Here is a 19,824-nt window from a genome sequence, read left to right on the forward strand (position 1 = left end):
CCGCTTTAGCATCCGTTTTCGGACGAAAAGCGGCGATAATTTTATCGCCCTATCAGCATGTACACGCTAACGCGTGAATCCATGCCTTAGCGCCTGTTTACTGAACGCCCAGCTTTGCATCTCTAATGAGATGCAAAGTGGGCGTTCCCTCCCGAAATAACTGGAGAAATGTCGCTAACCGACATTTCTCCAATTATCAAGGGAATCGCTAACAAGCGTAGGGATAAAAGTAGCGCTAACCACGGTTATCGCTACTTTCCTTACGCCTGCTTTCATTCTGATTTAGCCATGTAATCCAATGGGAGGTGGATTACATGGCTAAGACCACTCTGCCCTATCAGCAAGGTATCGCCGGTCACAGTGCGATTAACGCTGGTTTGCTAGCGATAATCACACTGTTTTCCAGCTATCGCTTGCATTTCTATCGCTTTGGAGATAAGCGTTGCTGATAGCACGCTATCTGCGATAGAAAGCAGCGATAGCCGGCGATAATTATCCTAGCGCTAAGTGCGCTTAGCGATAATTATCGCCGGCCCTTGCTGATATGCCCCTTAGATGGGTCGGAGCATAGGTTGAATCACGAAGGAGACTACTCCATCTCTGCCATGATTAATCACTCCGACAGCCTTGCAGAGTTCGGCCCATTGGAGGTAGACCTCTAACTATGGAAAGGGGTAAAGGGAAGTAAAAACTGGTAAATGCTCCCCTGGCCATGGGAAAGGACTCAAAGTGTTGAATTAAATGGAGATAAATGAAGGATGATATTTGAGCACTAAAGGTGAACTCACTTTTCGCTGTGCGACTGGATTTGGAGTGAAATGTCGCTCCATACTGTTGAGTACTAGTGTGCCACCAGTGCAAGGCACTCATCCAGTAAGCACGCATTCTTGGACTATTATTTTGGTTAAACACGTTTAAATGGAACAACAGGTGTGCATTCCACCACCTTTGAAGTATCATGGGAGAGGACTCCTATGGCCAGGGGAGCATTTTATTTTTTTTATTTTTGAAAAAGAAAATCCTGCTACAGGGGAAAAAACTGTTTGGTGCAGGGCTCAGTTATATTGAAGGACCCCCGAACCAAATAGCAAAAAGCATTAACAGGAACCGCTGTGACAACGGATCCTGGCAATGCTTTAGGAAATGACCTCTTGCTTGGCGGTCATTTCCAAATCTGGTGGATGGTACCTCTGTCAGGGCGATAGAGCAATTTACTCCATTGTCCTGGCAGAGAAATGGGCTCTCTGCCATATTATAAATCTGGCCCTTAGTTTTGCAACTAGGAGACACCCTACCTCATGCTGCCTAACAAAAACACTGCCTTGAGCAATTATATAATCCAAGGAGCACAAATATTTAACTCTTCAAGGTGGACTTTTTTGGCACTCAGTAAAGAAGCCTCCCTGAACACTGGCCACTGGCCTGGTAACAGGAACCCTCTCTTCTTTTCCACTCTTACTGTTGTACATTATTCTTGAATCACTCCATGTTCTCTACATAAATAAATGCTGTGTCTCCTTATTGTCATCCCTAGTTAGGTCGGCACCATGGAAATACCAATAAATGCCTCAATACAAGCAGGGTGTAAGGAATCTGCAGGTGTAACAAGTTTGAAATACTGTGGAGCATTGTTCCCTAGTGCTTTCACCTTGCTTGCATCACAAGTAATAGAAGTTCTGCTAAACATTTCAAGAGAAACTATTCTTAATTCACTTTGCAAGGTGTTTGGAAACATTTCAAATTTTTAAGATAGTTGCTGCTGATGTCAACTCTTGTCGTTCAATAGCCCAAACGCCTCTTTTGCATCAGTATACTAACTTTCTGTGTGCCTTACACCAACAGACTGCACTTGAGGTCCATGTTAGCCCTATAATCTCTGGCTGGTGTCTCCCATCAGCACAGTATTCTTGGATTAGCTTGCAATATTTGATACTATAGCAAAAGTCAAGAAACAGCCAAGAAGAATTTCAACACGTTTTTATTAACCCAGTAAAACTATGATATAATAAAGTACATTCTGTACAGGCTGCATAAAAAATATAATAGGTAGAACATGGCTAATAAACAACCCAAGATGCCCCTATGCATCTGGTAGAGGACATCCACAGCCCCAAGAGGTTCTTCAACCACATCTGAACTCCTGTATCGCAGCTCGGTAATCTCACAGTGATTTGGCACACATCTGTTTTGACCTAAATGTCAAAAACACAGCCTTACTTTTATCTAATAATTTGGGGCAGGTTAACTTCAGATATGTAAGTATACAGGGTGGAGCTAGCTGCTGTGCAAGATAGCTGGATGTGATTTTCTCCACCAACCACAGGGAAATGCTAGGGGCATGGCCAAGCAAAATGGCCAACTAGACGCTCTTTGTGGAGCTCCCACAAGAGAAATCATGTTCCTGCCAGAATACAAAGCCATTGGAGGGGTGTTGAAACCGCCACCTACCCCCCTAATCCTTTACTGAGCTGCTGCCCCCTGGGACGTTGAGAACCATTGGGGGAACCAAGATCACTGTGGGCCCAACTGCTTGATTCCGGCTGCGAGGAAGAGAGGCTTGATTGCGGGTGTCACAGCCCCTGAGTTCCCTGGGTGGGACTTGCTGCCCTGTGGGGATGATCCCTGCAGGGGCCCCGGTGTCTGACACAGAGACTGAGTTTGCCGGAGGAGGGGGCCGAGACTGAGCGAGCGGCTGCCACACGGGCATGCCTATTGGAAAATGTGTGCGAAGTGTGTGAAGAAGCCGTGCCCGGGCAGGAGAAGCGGCTGGTGACCCCCGGTGGCCCGTGAGTGGAGGAAAGTCAAGCAGGGGCCCGTAGCGTCATAAGATCTGGGGAGGGACACTTCTGCGCACTACGATGCCTCACTGTGGAGCCCTGAGGCCTGGTCCATCGGGCCAAGTGAATGGCCGCCGTGCACCAGAAGTGTGTCCGTGGCGTTTCCCCGCAGTGGTGGAAGGAGCTGTATAGGGCCCGACAGGTGCAGTGCTGCGAGTTCCTGAACTAGGTAGAGGTGATGCGAGGGGTCCACCTATTTGAGGACTTTTCCATCATCGCTCCTTGGTGGCGCCACAGCTGGGGCCTGCAGGGGCTGCTGTGATTTCTGCCTTGACGCACTGACCCAGTCCCTGAGTGAGTAGAGTTGGCTATTGGGGAGTGGCGACGGTGAGCCTGTGGGTTATTCGACGCTGGACCAGTAAAGGGCACCCCAGGGCTGGATTACCTGTCTGGTGGACAGGGGGCCTGGCCAGGGTGCCACAACACTGAAGGGGCCCGCTGCTGACCAGAGCCTGCAGGTTGCCCCTGAGGAGAGCCCAAGTGGGGATTGGTGGTGACTGGGCACACCACCGAGGGGGACATTGAGTGGGGCTGCTAGGGCTGATGGCTGTTGTCTGCTGTGTCAACCCCTGAGTAAATGGCAGGTGCAGCTGAGGAATCTAAAGACTGGGCTGAAGGCGCCCATGGCTGCCTGTACGGACTTAGTAAAAGGGTTATTCCTGGGGAGACGCAAGGCCGGCCTGGGACGTTGCCCCTTAGATGCAGAGCCCAACCTGGTGTGACATCCAATCTTCGAGGCCTCTTGGAGAGGGTGATCTACACTTGTGACATGGCTGTCCACCCAAGTGGTTTCCTTATATGGTGACAACACCCTGGTCTATTTGAGACAACCCGAGTATTCTGTACCCATACCCCTGAATGTTCGGGAAGGTATCGGGACTCTTGTCAGTTAAAATCTGTTCCCACCGGGGACAATGACCGGGATCCAGGCTGAAGGGCTACCGGATGTAGGACACTCCTTTCAGACTGACAGTTTAAGATACTTGCAGTGCTTTAAATGGAAAACTAGAAGTAAAGGTACTCTGTAGCTGAGTACCTGCTTGTTTCTGAGAAGTGCCGGTACTCTCCAATTAAAAGTATTACGTCGCTCTTGAGAAGTACCAGTACTCTTCCTCTCAAAAAACAAAGTGCTGGTACTCCGTACCGGGCAGTACTGGCCCATTTAAAGCACTGGATATTTGGGGATCAAAGTGGCTCACACAGAGCAGGCATTCTAGGACCTTGACGTCGATATTGTGGTGGAGTGGTTGCGGGAAGTGGTCCGGATATGGAGGGACCTCTCCCTTTCCTGGATGAGTAGAATTGCTCTAGTAAAAATGGTCACACTCCGCCAGTGCCTTTACACCTTACAAGGTACTTTTTATGAGATTCCTTGGCATTATTTTACAGAAATAGACAATCCTATAGGCCTGCTATGGGCAAAAAGACGGAAGCGAGTTGGACTGGCCACGCTCAAGAGGACCTGGGAAAAGGGGATTTAGAAGTCCCAAACGTGCTGGTGCACCTCTAGCATGCTATTCACTGGCTAGACTCCGATGACAATTGGGAGAAAGAGCTAATGGGAGGATTCCATGACGTGACATCGCTGACTGTGTTGCTGATGAGGGGAGTGAGCACACCATATCTCATACGTCATGTGTGTAGGACTTACGATACGGCAGTTACGAGAGGGATATATGGAGCCCCGTATACCCCAAAGATGTCGCAATGGTCCCTGTGACCATTCCTCAAGATAACTGGGGCTATGTCAGTACAGAAATGGAAAGATGGGGATTGCAACATTCTGGGCCAGTTTGTCACAAGAGAGGAGGTCATTGCCTCCTTTGCACTGGAGCATTGTCAATACCTTCATTACGCAAAGATCCCCACCATGGCATGCAAGCTCTTGCCGTGCTTCCCAAAGGTGCAGCTGCACTCCCAAACACGGACTGTGCTCCTAGCCATGGCGGGGGGCGACAACTTATATTCAACATCTATTGAGCGTTGGGGATAATTTCCCAGTGACGCCACTATGAATACACACGAAATGGGAAGAAGTGCAGAGAGAGCGCATGACTACTAGAGACTGGGAACAAGTGCATGAAGGGGTGAGGATGGTTAATACTAATGCCCAGTTTAAATTGATACAGTACAACTCTATACCTCAGACCTACCTATCCCCAAGAATGCTGCAGACTATATTCAGAACCCGTGTGGCTAGCTGCACCCGGTGTAGGGAACCCGAGGCGAACTTCGTACACGTAGTCTGGAATTGTCCTTCGCTAGCGTCCTACTGGAGGGAGGTAATAGAGCAACTCAATAGGGCCATTGGCAGGTCAGTCCAACACACACGTAAGCAGGTTCTACTGGGTCTGCTTCCCTCTCCTGAAAACAGGCAAGTTAGCAGGAAATTCATATTACTCAGTCTGTTGTTGGACAAAACCCTGCATAGCTATATAGTGGTTGGCGACTGAGCCCCTGAGATATGGGGACTCGCTTAGGGATATGTCTGATTGGACAGTGGCGGTGGTATAAATGAAGCACGTCAAAAAGGACAAAAAAAGCTGAGGATGATTTGAGGGCATGGACAGCCCTGCTGGCTGACCTGAGGTAACCTCTGGCCATCAGGCACCGTAGAGTGTACAGAAGTGGTGTAAGTGTGGCTACCGATCTGCAGGGTACAGGGGACGACTTAAAAGGCAGGGAGCACAACTGAGGCTCGCTGTTTAGTGCCCAGAGATTGGGACTGTGTGCGTCCTCACAAGGGAGACCATCCAACTCAAGAAACACCAATTGAACAAAATGTGGATGGAGGAATGAGAATTGGGTAGGGACGGGGCAACACCCTAGGGAATATAATGTTTGATTGTCATTTGTGGATACTGTCAAGAACAGAGGGAGTGGGGATATGGGGAATTTTTTTGATTTAATTGTAGGACAATATATATGACTGTGCGCAATTGCTATGATATTTGTATGTCTATGTGATATATGTGCTTAAAAACCTTAATAAAACCAATATAAAATAAAAACACAGGGAAATACTGTAGCCACCAAAGCCGTTTCCCAGGATGACAAGGACACTAAAACAGCCGTGAAGAAGACAATCAATCTTGACAGCAGTGCTTCTACATTGGGGACACATGGAGACCGGAACACAGAGCAGTGAGATGTGATGCAAAGCCTCTTGCATCTGCTCTGGACAATTATCTAGCGTGACCATCCGCGTTCAGGTCAAATTATCAGCGTGACAGTCAGGAGAGTCTCAGGATCCCACTGAGCCAACAACCTAATTTTAACATTGCTGTCTGAATTTTGGCACTATGCCACTCGTTCATATGCAGTGACAGAGGAAAGTGAGCATTTCTGGAAGCATTGCTTAACGGGCAACACAGGGCACTGTTGAGGCATCATACCTTTCACTGGGTATGCTAAAATTGCAAATTCAACATAACTCACCTCCTGAAATACGCACATTTTGAGTCGTTACTTTCCGTGTGGTTACAGGGCACCTGGCAGACAAAATACATGCAAGTGGGGTGTCTTGTCTTTTAAGAATATATCTTCTGTATGTCTTGGTAATCATATACTCAGTTGTGGTACTCAAGAATGATCTACCCCACAGTGGGGCTATCATTAACATTGAGTCATCGGAATCTCAATTTCCTCATGTCATCATCAAAACCCACCAGGCAACTTCTTTGTGAGAAATTGTGTTGTTGGTTGACTGGGGTGTGAGCCCTGGTCAAGCAATAGCCACAATCATTTACGGACTAAACCACAAAAAGTTACTAAATTAACCTATGGTTAACCCTGGGTAGCTTGGAACAAAAAGCAGTCAGGCTTAACTTAGAAGCAATGTGTAAATATTTATGCAGCACACAAACAGCAATAAAGTGAAAACACAAAAAAAAAACATTAAATACCAATTTACAAAATAGAGTACATTTTAATAAGTTTTTTTGACACCAAAACGACAAAAATCCAATTAGTAGAACAGGAGTTATGATTTTTTTTATGTTTTAAGTGAAATCTAGAATGTAGAAGATCAAAGCACCCACCGTGGACATCTAGTTGCGTGAGACCAGTCAAATGTTTAGGCCGACTGCAATGAAGTGCGGTTAGGATACAAGAAGTTGATTGGATCTGGTCAGCGCTTACCTTCGGCCATAAAAAAATTCTTGAAGAAAAATGTCTGAGAAGGTAAAGTTCAATAGGGCAAAGCTTCAGGAAGTGTCCACATAGGGCGCTTCATCATCGGATGGCTCTGGTTCGAAACTGTGGTGAATATTTCTACATTCAGTCTTAGTCACCGAAATGGAACTAAAAAAACTTCAGCTAGATGAAGCAGAGGGCTGTAGCCAAAGACAGTTCCATGAGCTCAGATACCCCTGTGGCGAAGGACTGCTGAAACAGATTTGCTGCTGTGGAGAAGAACATAGCTAGAGAAGCCACAAAGTCAATCCAACTGGAGATGCACCTCAGGTGGATAGGCAAGCAGGTTAGTCCTGGTTGTCTCCTGGTTCTCAGAGCACTTTCAGGCAACATTTTGTATAAGTCCTCAGTTTTGGTAATTGCCCATCTGGGTACCTTTAGCACCAGAGCCAAGGGTCCAGGACTAGTGGGACACTTCTTGGAGGTTCAGAGCTCACTCAGGCTGGGTCCAGGTGCAGGGTCAAGATGATAGGAGCCTTTTATGAACAGGAGGCTAGAAAACTAGCCCTTGACTACATCTGGTAGTCCTGGATACATATGAAGATGCAGGGCTGGCCTCTGAGGGTTCAAGGCAGGCTCGAGGCAGTAAAGTAGTCTCACAGGTACAGCAGCAGCCTGGCAGAGTGCACATTAGATCACAGCAGTTGGCAGTCCTCTGAGAGTGCTTACACTGGTCCAGTAGTGACTGAAGACTGGGTCCGAAGTATGCTCTGGTGCCCTTCTTCTAGAAGGTGGGATACGTTTCTGGAAAGGTTCTTTGAAGTGCATGAAAGTTACTGACTCTCTTGCCCTGGCTTCAAGCTGACTGTAGTGACAATACAGGGTTATTAAGCCCTTTGTATGAAGGCATAGCACTGGATACTCTAGTGTAAGTAGGGCTGTGCTCAGCTCCACCCCCATCCTGCCAGCAGATGGCCCATTCAGGCAAACCTAATCCCTCTAATATGTGACTGACTGGGAGGAATTGTCAAAGTCTTTCAGTTACACCCAGTCATGTGACCTAGCCAGCTTAAAGGCCCAAAACAACTAAGGGTAGGAAAATGGCAACTTTCTAAAAGTTTCCAAAACTGTAATGAATATCTGAATTTACTTTTAAAGTGGGTTTATTATTGCAATTTCATAGGTGCCAAACATGATATATATACCTGCACCCAATTAGGAATGACATCTTATTAAATGTAATAAGGAATCCCCAATGTTTATCTACGATAGAGTTTGGCCTTACACTGGTGAAAAACTAATTTGGGAGTTTTTAACTACCAGAACAAGTAAAACCTGAAACTCCTTGTCCAAGCTTTTACTGGCACATGCATCAACAATGCCATTTGCGATTCCTTAATAGCGAAAAATAAGGATTCGCTAATAAGGAATAGCAAAAGGCTATGCATGTAGAAATCGCTTACAAAATAGCGATTTCTAAACATTCCTTAATTGCTTCTCGCAAATTGCGAGTCGCAATTAAGGAATACCTCCCCATTGATTCCTATGGGCCTAGAGGCCCATAGGAATGAATGGGAAGACTTTCTCAATTTGCTAATCTCAATTAGAGAATCGCAAATTGCTCATGCTATTTCAAGGGTGCCAGGGCGTCAAAAAGACACCCTGTTGCACCCCTGAAATCTGCATATGAATACATCTTGCACACACAAATGCCCCAAGGGCATGTGTGTGTGTAAAATGGAACTTTGAAAAATGCACTTTAGTGCATTTTTCAAAGTTTTTGCAAATTACCATGAAGTTCAACTTCATGGTAATTTGCTCCCCCTATTAGCGAAATCACTAATTTTGAAACGTTCATGCATTGCATTTAAGGAATCTCAATTTGGGATTCCTTAAATGCAATAGCAATTTAAGGAATCACAATTTAGAGATTCCTTAAATTGCGATTTTTGCATTTGGGATGATGCATCCCAAATGCAAAAATCCCAGTCGCAAAGGGGCAGATTCTGAGAATCTGCCCGTTTGCGACTGGCTTTTGCTTTGATGCATGTGGGCCTTAGTTACATAGCTCCCTGCTCTATGGGCTACCTAGGACCTACATTAGGGGTGACTTATATGTAATAAAAGAGGAGTCTAAGACTTGGTAAGGGGGTTTAAATGTCAAGTCGACATTGCAGTGTAACACTGCATTTTGGCAGCAATTATAGTCTTAGGACATGTTTTAAAGTGCTACTTAAGTGGGTGGCACAAAAAGTGCTGCAGGCCCACTGGTAGCATTTTATTTACATGCCCTGGGTGTATGATATACCACTCTACAAGGGACTTATAAGTAAATTAAATATGCCAATTAGGTTTATGCCAATCAAACCATGTTTAGGGAAATGAACAGAAACACTTTGGCACTGGTTAGCGGCGGTAAAGTGCACAGAGTCCGAAGGCCAACAAAAAAAAAATTCAGGAAATATTGGAGGAAAGTAGGCAAATAGTTTGGGGGAAGACCACCCTAAGGCTGACAGGTCTAAAATTCCTTTCACTGAGGTATTATCCAGTAACAAATAGACCACTAAACTTCAAGCCTCCACCATAACAGAGGTAATGCCATTATGAAAGAAATAAATGCAAATCTGATACTGCGAAATAAGGGGCCCACACACCAGGCGGGGCACCTATTGGATCCTATTTTGTCCAACCTTCTTCTGGACTGTAGCTTACCTGCTTCTCCGTTAGGGTGGTCAGACCATTTCGCTATTTATTTCCAACTTACCCTCACAGAAGATTTCACGCCTAATTAGGCTCATTAAATAGCCTTCAAGTGGCTAATCTTCCGGATTTGAACCTTCCTCTTCGATCTTTAAATGTGGCGGTATCTAATTGGCTATCTACATCCATTAATCTTTGTTTGCCTTTGATACCGAAACTCAGCTTCTCCCATCATCCCCCTGCCCCCTGGTTTAATAATGATCTGAAGATTATGAAATCCAAATGTAAGCATTTGGAAAGAAAATGGCGCAAATTATACGCTCCCAGTTGCAAATCTGACTATAAAGCCGCTCTCCACACCTATCATTCTTCCTGTAGGGCCGCAAGAACCACTTTTGTCTCCAATACTATTAATAATTCATTGAATCACCCCCAAGTACTATTTTCAATGGTTAAGAAATTGGCAGGCGCTAACACCTTTCCTTCACCTCCCGCCTTTGATGCTACCAAATGCAATAATATTGCCGATTTCTTTATTACCAAGGTGGAGACTATATAGAGCAAATTAACAACTTCTGCTCCTGCTAACTCCGACAGGCTTCAGTCAGGAACCACCTGCACGAGCCCTCCTCACTCGACATTTAAAATTTCAAACTGGCCCCTCCTTGAAGATGGATCCTTCTTTGACTGTTTAGCCAGGGTAAAATCTGGCTCTCCCCTTGACCCGTTACTGGTTAATATTTTACAACAATTATCTCCTGTTGTTTTGGGAATTTTTAAGGCACCCCTAAATTCCTCTTTACGGGAGTCCTTTGTTCCTTCGGACTGGAAGCATGCGATGGTGGTCCCCCTTTTAAAAAAGCCCAACGCTGACCCATCCATCCTGTCTAACTTCCGTCCAATTTCACTTTTACCTGCGCTTTCTAAAATTTTAGAAAAACATGTAAATTCTCAGCTCACAACTCACATAGAAAATTCAGGCTTTTTGCACCCGTCTCAATCAGGATTCAGGACCCATTTTTCAACAGACACCACCTTACTGGGGGTAACCGAGAAACTGCACTCCTGCCTTGACCAAGGGGAGACTGAGTGCGGCATTTGATACTGTGTCTCATTCCATCTTGTTAAAATCTCTCCAGTCAGCAGGAGTTGAAGGTCCTGCCCTATTGTGGCTGACCTCCTTTCTCAGTAACCGTACTTTTCAGGTTTTCTCCTCCGACTCTTTATCCACTATTCGACCATCTGCGTATGGAGTTCCCCAGGGGTCCACTCTGAGCCCACTGCTCTTCAACATCTATGTGAGGCCTTTTGCGACCATCGTAGAGGACGCTGGTCTCTCCCTCTATTCCTACGCCGATGATACTCAAATCATATTTTCTCTATCTTCTACTAAAGAAGCGCCTGCATCTTCTTTGCAGAGTGGTTTACGTCAAGTATCAGAGGGGATGAGTGATCATTTTTTTAAATTAAACGGTGACAAAACTGAGGTTATCATCTTGGGCAAACATAAACATCTTTGGAGCCCTCACCACTGGCCCCAGGAAATGGGTCCTCTCCCCCAGCCTGTTGCTCAGGTCCGCAATCTGTGGTTTGTTATTGACAACCAACTGTCTATGCGCCAACAGGCGGTCAGTACTGCTGCCATCTATTTTACCATTCTTAGATGGCTGCGGAAGATCATCTGGATGCTTCCTGTTTCCACTCAAAAAACTGTGGTCCAGGCACTTGTTATCTCTCGCCTGGGTTACGGCAATGTACTTTACCTAGGGGGCAGTCAGGAACTTTTGAACAAGCTCCAGGTGGTTCAAAACTCTGCGGCTCGCCTTCTTTGCCACGTCCCCAGGAAAACCCCCATTTCTCCTTACTTTCGGAATCTGCATTGGCTTAGTATTGAAAGCCGTATTAAGTTCAAGACCTTGTGTCATATTTTTAAAATTAAGCAAGGTTCTTCCTCTGCTTATTTGCAGGAACGTATTCGTCCCTATGTCCCCTCCCGATCCTTATGTTCTTCCACCTTAGGCAATCTAGTATTACCTAGATTCAAATTAACTAGAATGGGTGGCCGCTCTTTCGCTTGTCTTGGACCTAAACTCTGGAATTCTCTCCCTAACTTTATGAAACATGAATCCTCTTATCTTAGGTTCCGCCGTGATCTTAAAACTTGGCTCTTCTCTCAGTAATTAGCTCAGTTCACTTAGTCTACAGCAGTGGACACGCATGCGCCGGGAAACCCTGTCAAGGGTAGCTGTGCGCAATATAAATTTAATTTTAATAATAATAATAATAATAAATTGGCACCATCATTCAAACCTTTGATGCAATAATGGTAAAATGTTAAGAGATCATCCAGTGTGGCTCCCTAGATAAGTGTCCAGACTCCTCCAACTGTAGAAGTGCAGAGGCAACTGAATGACCAACCAATTGGGGCAGTGAGATATGGCAACTTGAGCAGGAAGGTGCAAACTTTAAAAAACTGTTCATAACTGATAATCGTTGCCCATATGGGATTTCAGACGAACTTGAAAAGTGAGACATATCTGTTTTCAGATCAATTTTACTCCTTGTCTTCTGCATCTGACCTTTCCAGAGCCTCTGGAGTTTCATATGACACACAGGCTACGTTTGAGAAACCCCAGAGCATTTGATAACCAGAGACCCATCATAGATGTGTTCTGTGCCTTAATCACTCTTAGAAGATATTGCAGGAATTGAAAAATAAGTAATGGTCCTTTATACACAACAATCTTTGTATCCAAAACATAGCAGACTATTTGTAAAAAACATCTCTGAAGAGGAACCAGTTCTTGGCCCTCGGGTTGTGGTTCAGAACCAACAATATCAAATTTGGCCTACTAGACCTGGTAGTAATGATTATAATGGTGGATTGCAAAACCAAGAAATACAGGGACCTAGAAGACCACAGAGACTTTCTGAACAATGCCCTACTTGCATTAATGGAAAAGATGCTTCTAGAACACTGTGACCCAAGGGCAGAAATTAAGCACATTCTAGAAAGTCAGGCAACTAGGCAGGATAGGTCCTGAGAAGATTAGTTGAAGCTTTGTCTCGAAAAGTCCTAATCACCACTGCAAAACCAACCCCAAGGTTAAAAGCTTTTGTGGCTTATTATCTCTTCAATATGTATGTATAGTTGGTTATTTGATAGTACTGCTAGATACATATATTACTATCTCCATTATTAGGTAGATGTTCTTTATTTGTTGTACCTAGAATCTGTTTGGACCTCTTGTTTTGTATACTGTTGGTCAACATTATATCACAGCTAAGTCTCACCGATTTGCTAGTCAACGTTGAGCATAGTACATTACCTAGCCTGTTTGTTAATAAGGGTGATAACTAGCTGCTACTCCAGTATTGACATATTACACTCCTTCTTTTGGAGTATTTGCTGATTAACCTGTCCTCAGTTTCAGTAATGCTGACTGAATGGCCTAACAAATTACATTATGGCAGAATATGGGAAAAGCGTTCGCCTGCAACTAAAGGTTTTTTGTTGTTTTCATTGGCGTGCCTTAACCTCTAATCTTTATCACAGTGATGCACCAAATTTCCCTATACACAGAAGATCCACTGACAAAGTTGGTGAGCAATGCACCCAACATGCAAGCCCTACAGTTGTCCTTCGGAAGCTCTAAGCACACTGCATATCTAACATTACCCCCACTAAATGTGTACTCACAATAAACATTGTCCAGAGCAATCTATGCCCCAAATGACCCATACCTCCAGACGCCCACTCCATATTCTATCACTGAATGTCAATGCTCTTACCAATTTCATCAAACTTAATAAAATATTGCAGTATTTGATGAATGCAAAGCAGACATAGAACTGCTGCAGGAAACCTATATCTGACTGGAAGAAATTAACAAACTGGATCGCAACTTGGTAGAGAGAGTAGTGGGAGTAACCACACACAGCTAGAGGGTGGATAGTGGGAAATGAGTACCTCCTTGCTCAGGAAATGTGGCATTACCATCTTATTGTGAAAATTACTCCCTTGCAGACTACTTTATACTTAGACTGAGGCAGATGGCAAGTATATCTTGAAAAATAAAAACAACGTGATGGCTACTGATAATGCAAAGTTCCGCTCTGATGAAGGCCCAATGGAGGAAGAAAACCCAAGCACTGGAACAGTCAATTGCTCATCAGACCCATGCTTATAATAAGTTTCCATAACCTCAATGAAACACTCCCTTGAAGTGACGAAAAGTACACTTAGTTCACAATATAACAATATAAATATCTTTAATCAACATATACTTAATTCATTTAGGCATCTATAAACTTTCCATGTACTTATGGATCTCTATATGTATTACTTTCTTCTAATTCTGCATATCCAATGCACTACCCTATTTCTCACCCTATACCTTTCTCAATATATCTTCTACCTCAACTCTCTGACTCATCTCAAACCTCTTTCTACTACTCTTTCCAATGCACCACCCTATTTGTCACCGTATACCTCTTTCAAAATATCCTCTACATCCACTCTCTCATTCATATCAAACTCCATATCACTACTGTGACCCCCAAAATAACCTTTGCTAGCATTGTTAGCATTGGCAAAGAGATAACTTAATGAGATTTTTCTTGAAGACCCCACTCAGGAGGGCTATTCTTAATCTTAAATCTGACTCACCGGCCGATCCTTTTTTCCCTTACGCTTCCCCTCCTTGCACCATCTGATACCTATTTTACTATACTGATTACCCAAAACAAGCCTTTCTAAACTCTAACTCTTCCCCTCCACATCCCTTTTTACTCATTCCATGCCTCCCACTACTGCTCTGGCGTCCAAAAAACAAAACAAAAGTCTAAATCCTTCACTCTTCTATCCCTCCACTATCTTTTTAAATCAAAATAACAAACTAACATGTCCACTTCTCAAATTTCATACTTCACTATACTAATTCACCTCTAATCCTTTATGGGTCCCGAGTTGTGTGCTACTCGCCGCAAAAAAAGTGCTTCAACACCTCGTTAAGGGTAGCAAGCACTATATAAATGCAAACCTTTTCTCCCTCTTCTATCCCTCTGCTATCCTTCTCAATCCAAATAACTAACTAATATCCACCACTCAAATTTCTTTCATATTTCACTATACTAATTCACCACTAATCTTTTATGGGTTCCGGAGTAGCGTGCTACTCGCCGAAAAAGTGCTTCAACACCCCATCAGGGGTAATGAGCACTATATATATGCACACCTCTGTCCCTCTTCTATCCCTCTGCTACCCTTCTCAATCCAAATAACTGATTAATATCCACCACGGAAATTACTTTCATATTTCACTTACTAATTCACCACTAATCCTTATGGGTTCCGGAGTAGCGTGCTACTCACTAAGGGGCATATTATCAAGGACGGCGGTAAAAATTATCACCGCTTTAGCGGCAGAAAACTGCCGCTAAAGCGGCGATGATGAGCTTGATAATATGCCCTGGTGAATTCCCATAGAAGCCCATGTTCTGGTGTGAACATGGGCTTCTAAGGGAATTCTCCAGGGCATATTATCAAGCCCATTATCGCCGCTTTAGCGGCAGTTTTCTGCCGCTAAACCAGCGATAATTTCAACGCCGTCCTTGATAATATGCCCCCATGAAAGTGCTTCAACACCCCATTAGGAGTAACAAGTGCTATATACAGGCAAACCTCTTTTCCCTCTTCTATCCCTCCGCTATCCTTCTGAATCCAAATAACTGACTAACTTATCCACCACTCAAATAACTTTCATATTTCACTATACTAATTCAACACTAATTCTTCTTGGCTTCCGGAGTAGCATGCTACTCGCCGAAAAAGTGCTTAGTTGCCTCGTCAGGGGTAGTAAGCGCTATATAAATGCAATTACAATACAATACAATACAATGAAGCAACAGAAAAGGCTTTGGTGAAATTAAAGCACTGCCACTATGATCTGGTGGTAAAAGCCAGGATTATACTATCACTCCAGCTACAATGGAGGGAGGCACCGCTGACTATACTGGTAACACAGGATACACAGGGAACACTTGTAACACACCTGGAAGATATCCCAGGGGTGTTTGTATCTTTCCACAAAATGCATTATGACACTACACATGCCGATGCCGCTCTGCTGGTTTCTAGGTTCTTGAAATTACTGTGCCTTCTAACCTCAAATGAAGATGAGAGGTATCATTTGAATGGTGAATTTACCATGTGTTAGACCCGGCCTCGTAGCATAGCCATCCCTGTCCCCGCACCACATAACCTGACCCATGCACCTCACGCAGCCCCCGAGCACACGGCCTAGCCGATCCTTCCCACCAGAACCCACACACACCCGACCCGGACTTCCCCGTCCGTGGCCTTCCTCCTTTCGGCCACACCAGGCCCGCGTGCCCACTTCATGCACCATGATGGCCGCCCGGCCCCAGCGCGACCCTGGCCTAGAGGCGCCACTCCGGCTGGGGGACATCGCACTCCCATTGGGATGAGAGAGGGAGGAGCAGTTTCCATCGCACCTCTGAGCTCCCCTGGGAAGGTGGGTTTCGATCGGCCCGCCGGCCTCCCCGAGGGCTGGCTCCACGCCTGCTGGGTGTCTGGGACTCCTCCCGACCCGGCCCTGAAAGGATCAAAAGACAATGGCAGGAAACCCCGACAAGCGACCCCCAGGTGACAAGACCCCTGCCTGCACAGACTCCGGACATCAAAGAGGAGTCGTCCTATAACAAGGGGTGCTCTGGGACTATCCGGCAGATTCGCCTTTGGAAACACCTGAGCCCTGCTGAGTGACTCGCAGCTCCCTGAAGATCGTAAGACCTCCGAACCTGTGCTTGAGCCCTGCTGAGTGACTCGCGGCTCCCTGAAGATCGTAAGACCTCCGAACCTGTGCTTGAGCCCTGCTGAGTGACTCGCTGCTCCCTGAAGATCGTAAGACCTCCGACTTGTGCTTGAGCCCTGCTGAGTGACTCGCGGCTCCCACAGACTCTCTTGGTCCCGCCGGACCCCGACGACGACAAGCGTATCCCCCAGCTCGAGGATTGTGAGCTGTGCGCCGGGTACGCCCCTGCGTTTGATTCATATCCCCAAAGACCGTCCCGCTACCTCCTACCCCCCCCGAGACTCTGGGAGCCCGTGCTCCACCTGTATATATTTGCCTTGCTGATCATAAAGATCCTACAACTCCGATCTGATAAAGATTTGTTCTTAAGAACTCCCGGTGTGGTGTCTCTTTGTCGTGTGGTGCAGAGTGTACGATCCTAGATACGAGATTCCTCCCCTGAGGAGTCTCCCGCCAGTGCCCGGCTACGATACCTTGAGGGTTGACCTCAGGCTAGTCAGTGCCCCTCCGGGCCCCTCTGAGGTCGCCTTCTAACACAATGGTTGAGGAAACGAGTTCAGACTTACTCGGTTGCTTGTGAGTGGTGGACTGGACTTGGTCCAGGTTTGAGGGGCACATCAGAGGTTCAAAATTGGAACTAGATTATGCACTGTTTCCTCCAGCAAATGTGTTAACCTCCAGAGGTAGCTTACCAGTATTCTGATTCCCTGAGATTCAGTTAGCACACAGAGATCTCACAAAACATCTGCTTTGTGGGCGATGCACGCCACTCCACTACATATTAGAATGATGTTAAAAACAATTTCACAACTTGTTCTAAGAAAATATTTTTATGTGGTACAATGGTACCACTCAACCCTTCTCTTAACCAGCTGCCTAGCTCACAAGTGGCAGAATACTCGCACCTTCACAACACTCTGCATCACACATTCCACCTCACAGTCCACACTTACTCATGTATGTAACAATCACATAATGAATACCTCACACCTACATACCACACGTGTGCCTCGAGCACAACATTGACTCTCTGCAGCTTTCTTTTCCTGCCAGAACACATATCCCTGGGTCTCTGAAAGTGATGTTTCATAAGGAATCATTAATTCACTGTCATGTGCATTGTTGGTGAAAACTTCACACTACGTTGCGCCTCATCTGGGTATTTAGGGGCAGATTTATGTTCCCTGGCGCATCCCTGCAAATCAGCAGGGATGCGCCAGGGAAGATGCATCACGCAAGTTTGCCCTTGCGCCACCGCAGATGCGCCGCATTTATAATGCGGTGCATCATGGCGCAAGGACAAGCAGATGCGTGACGCATCTGCCGGCGTGAGGTTGGCGCAGTGCTGAAGTTGTGTCGCAAGCGTGACGCAACTCCAGCACTGTTCCAATCTGCTCTATCCGTAACATGGTGCGTCACACCTTACGCCTGCTTGAAGCAGGCGTAAGGATTTGACACACCAGCGTCGGAAAAGTGACTGCGTGAAATCTTGAAGATTTCACTGCGTCACTTTTCTGAGGCTTTTTCTGACGTAACGTCCACCCTGCATACATTAAACCTGACGCGGGTTTAATGTGGCGCAGGGCTTTACAACGTGACGCATCTCCCTAGATGCGTCACGTTGTAAATCTGTTGCAGCATGGCGCTAGCTTTGCGCCGCCGCTGCGTCACAAAAGTGACACAACGGCGGCGCAAAAGTGGTTCACGGGGCTTGTAAATCTGCCCCTTACTATTTATCCCAGAAACAAGAAACAGGGAGAAGCTGCAGGTATACAGATTTCTAATATGGGGCGCACCTTGACACGGGGAGTAAAGCGGACCCTACAATACAATTTACATGACCCCTGACCTCATTTGATGCAATTTCTTGATTTATGTTCGGTTATTGACTTAGCTAGCGCAGGAGCGTGGCACAAAATGGCAGAGTGTTTTACAACAGGGTTGCAATTGCAATATAGCACAGTGGAATAAGCAATTTACATTCTCGTGCAGGGTTAGCAATGCATTCACAGGTGGGTGAGAAACAGTTGGCATTGGCAAAGAGATAACTTTATGAGATTTCTCTTGAAGACCCCACTCAGGAGGGCTATTCTTAATCTTAAATCTGACTCACCGGCCGAACCTTGCTCTCTTTTCCTCTTGGCTTTTAGCGACTGTGCCAATAGGGGAGCTAATGTCAGTGAGCCTGAGACACCAAGAACATAAATACATGAATTCACTTAATCGCTTCGCTTACATAAATGATTGGCCTGGGACGCTCCAGATGCAGAATAGTGTATTGCACGCAGCCCGCGAGGTTACAAAGGGAATCCGGGGATGGCATATATGCATAGTTGAGGTAAGGTAAAAGAAATGCCAGCTGGGCACCGTAGTGCCCACGAAGGTTGAATTCCTTCGTTTTAATTGATTTTATGGTTTTCCCTTTCACTACATTTACATTAGACTGCAACTCTATCATGGCCAACGTGCAGCCCACCTGTCATAGCAGTGGCTCAGGAGTACTCGTGGCTATGGTACTCTTTTTAACCTCGCATAATACAGAGCCCACATATCAGGCCCAAACACCTAGCAAATGCTCAGAGGCTAGTGGTTCTTCACCCACCACAACCGCTGTTCGTGCCCGCACAACATTCAAGCAGTTATGTTTTCCAAAGTTCTTAACGACTTGACAGTTACACCTTCCTCTGTTCCTGACACTGCAGTCTCTCAATATACAGAATGCCTAGACACTGCCGTCTCTCAGTATACAGAATGCCTAGACACTGCAGTCTCTCAATATACAGAATGCCTAGACACTGCAGTCTCTCAATATACAGAATGCCTAGACACGGCGGTCTCTCAATATACAGAATGCCTAGACACAGCAGTCTCTCGATATACAGAATGCCTAGACACTGCCATCTCTCAATATAAAGAATGCCTAGACACTGCCATCTCTCAATATACAGAATGCCTAGACACGGCAGTCTCTCAATATACAGAATGCCTAGACACGGCGGTCTCTCAATATACAGAATGCCTAGACATGGCGGTCTCTCAATATACAGAATGCCTAGACACTGCAGTCTCTCAATATACAGAATGCCTAGACACTGCCGTCTCTCAATATACAGAATGCCTAGACACTGCAGTCTCTCAATATACAGAATGCCTAGACACGGCGGTCTTTCAATATACAGAATGCCTCGACACTGCAGTCTCTTAGTCCCAGCAAAAAAGTTCAGTTCCCAACGGAGCAACACATCAGCCCCATGGTTCACGTCTGAGCACAGCTGTTGCAGACAGGAAACGAGATGGATAACTAATTCCAATACTAT

At 45.6% G+C, this 19,824-nt stretch overlaps 1 protein-coding gene across 2 annotated transcripts in view; it reads right to left on the reverse strand.

Moving 5' to 3' along the window:
• Window positions 1-19,824, reverse strand: part of LOC146835074 (vitamin D3 hydroxylase-associated protein-like) — a 305,684-nt gene that overhangs the window by 162,442 nt on the left and 123,418 nt on the right. The window lies entirely within an intron of this gene.

The sequence above is a fragment of the Triturus cristatus genome, chromosome 4_2 (assembly GCF_964204655.1).
Source record: "Triturus cristatus chromosome 4_2, aTriCri1.1, whole genome shotgun sequence".
NCBI classification, from domain to species: Eukaryota; Metazoa; Chordata; class Amphibia; order Caudata; family Salamandridae; genus Triturus; species Triturus cristatus.